Source organism: Heptranchias perlo, chromosome 35 (genome assembly GCF_035084215.1).
Source record: "Heptranchias perlo isolate sHepPer1 chromosome 35, sHepPer1.hap1, whole genome shotgun sequence".
In the NCBI taxonomy this organism is placed as follows: domain Eukaryota; kingdom Metazoa; phylum Chordata; class Chondrichthyes; order Hexanchiformes; family Hexanchidae; genus Heptranchias; species Heptranchias perlo.
In genome coordinates, this window is record NC_090359.1 from 19,671,636 (window position 1) to 19,674,252 (window position 2,617).

The 2,617-nt window shown below is 45.7% G+C and overlaps 1 non-coding gene across 1 annotated transcript; it reads left to right on the top strand.

Annotated features, from left to right (window-relative positions):
- The first annotated feature begins 1,432 nt into the window (after nt 1-1,432).
- LOC137302576 (U1 spliceosomal RNA) lies at nt 1,433-1,596 on the top strand. The gene has a single exon (XR_010958471.1). It is a non-coding gene; the product is annotated as a U1 spliceosomal RNA (small nuclear RNA).
- Nucleotides 1,597-2,617: the final 1,021 nt, after the last annotated feature.

A 2,617-nucleotide genomic window follows, 5' to 3' on the forward strand; every position in this document is an offset into this window, starting at 1 on the left:
AAACTCTCGGGCAGAAATGTAAAATGATAAATGAACATAACGAAATGTACTGTATCAGTAACTGGTAATGACTGTAATGGAAGGAGGCACCCTCGGGTGCCATGAACTGTATTTACAATGTATGGTGCGTAACTATTGATTGCAGCGGGACCGTTGTTTTGTATTGTATGTACCGTTGCAAATTGTATGACCTGTATTGTATTGTTTGAAGCATGATTTGAATTGCATTGTACGTACCAAAACAATTTTATGAATAAAGTTTATTTTGAAATATAAAAAAAACTGTCTCATTGTACAGGTATTTAAAATGTATTGTAGGACGATGTGAGGGTCTCTGTATCTCTAAACTCACTGTCTCTATCTCAGTGCAGGTATTTAAAGTGTGCTGAGGGTGTTTGTAGGAGAGTGTGTGTGCGTGTGACTCTCTGCTGTGACCGTCTTTCACCCTGTGAATGTGAGACTCGATCCAATTCCAGCCCTTCCCCTCCCCTCCTTCCTTGGCCCTGTTTGCCTGCCTTGGTCAGGGTCTGTCCCCGGACAGAGCCCTGGGTCAAGAGGAGAGTTTGCGGAGCTGGTGGGATGAGGACGACCGAGTGTTGCAGACTGGCACATTCCAAGGTCCTGGACTACGTGCTCAGGGACGCACTGAGGACGGGTGCGGCCGCCGCAAAGGCTCTGTGGGGAAAGACAACCGTTTAGAGCCTTCCCGCCATTGTATATCGAGGGGCTGCAATCAGGGAAAAACCCCCTCAGGCAGAATGTAAAATACAAATGTAATGAAATGTAATGTACCTGTAATGAATCTGTAATCAATAAACTGTATTGACTATAATGCAATGAGGCATCCTAGTGTGTCATGAACTGTAATTATGTTCGATGTGTAACTGTATTGTTGGAATTATATTTGAACTGTACTTTATGTATCTTGCAAATTGTATAATCTGTATTGTCTACATTTGAAATGTGACCTTTCGTCAGAACTTGAAGAAGTTAAAGATTTAACGGTTTTTAAGCAAGTAGAGACCCAGGAAAGTGGGGGAGGTCAGAGGAAAGAACAAAAGGGAAGGTCTGTGATGGGCTGGGAAGGCAGGAGTGTTTAGGATGATGGTGCAAGGAGGGTGGTAATGGGACAAGTAAAGAAACAAAAGATATGTCTGGACGGGTTGTAAATGGGCAGAACCATTCAGGAATGCTCCGCGGCGAATGGTGGCGCTCTTTCCTTTTATGGTTGATATGCAAATGAGGCAGTGAAATGCATTACAATCTTCAAATTGGTCGTAATTAACCAAAAGAATGAAGGGAAATCAATCACACTTATATTTTCAGTACATATTCCTTATAGAAATGGAAATGAAGGTTTAAGATTCTTACTTGCCCTAATGTGAAAGAGTATTGATTGCCGTTGGATGGAGATTTGCAACAACGTTTAAGCATACTTACCTGGCAGGGGAGAGACCTTGATCACGAAGGAGGTTCTCCCAGGACGAGGCTAGCCCATTGCACTTCGGGTGTGCTGACGCCTGCGATGTCCCCAAATGCGGGATACTCGACTGCAAAATTTGTGGTAGTGGGGGACTGCGTTCGCGCTCTCCCCTGGCTTTTAAACTAACAACAGAAATAACATCTGCTAACGCAGTAGGCTATAACATCCATACACTCCTTCAGCGTGAAGGAGTTGCTAGCCGATTAATAGCGGTATTTGTCGTTCACGTCCCGTTAATTTTTCAGCAAAATATCTAGCAACCTTTAGATATTAAAGCGTTTCAAGGACCGGGTGTTGAGGTGCAGCCGCTGCAAAAGCTCGCTTCTGGGCCGCAACAGTCACTCCAGCCACCTTCCACTTTATCTGGTGATCAAAAATGGACTGTGTCCGCACACGATGTACAAATCTCCGGGGAAAGGCGTGCCCAACTTGGCCCTTGTCCAGATGGCCACTTGATTCATAAAATTTGCAGCAATACATACAATACAGTTGTCATATCACATTCCAAACGTACACAATACAGATTATACAATTTGCAGGTTACATCAAGTACAGTTCAATGAACACATTGTGCATAATTACAGTTCATGACACTCTGGCTTGTCTCATTGCATTACACTCAATACAGATTATTGATTACAGATTCATTACATCAATTTGAATTTTACATTCTGCCCAGGGGGGGGTTTTCCTGATTTCAGCCCCTCGGTATACAATGGCGGGAAGGCTCTAAATGATTGCCTTTCCCTACAGAGCCTTTGCGGCGGCTGCACCCAGCCTCAGTGTGTCCCTGAGCACATAGTCCTGGACCTTGGAACGGGCAGACCAAAGGGTGTCTTGATGGTCTTCCAGCAGCAGTTGATGTCCGTCTCGGTGTGCATCCCCGGGAACAGCCCGTAGAGCACAGAGTCCTGTGTTACAGAACTGCTCGGGACGAACCTGGACAGATACCACTGCATCTCTCTCCAGACCTTCTTTGCAAAGCATATTCCAGAAGGAGATGGGTGACAGTCTCGTTCCCCACCGCAGCCTCCTCGGGGACAGCGCGCGGTGGCGCTGAGACTCCGGGAGTGCATGAAGGATCTGACAGGGCCTGCTCACCACCAGCCAAGCTAGGTCTTGGGTGCTTGTTTG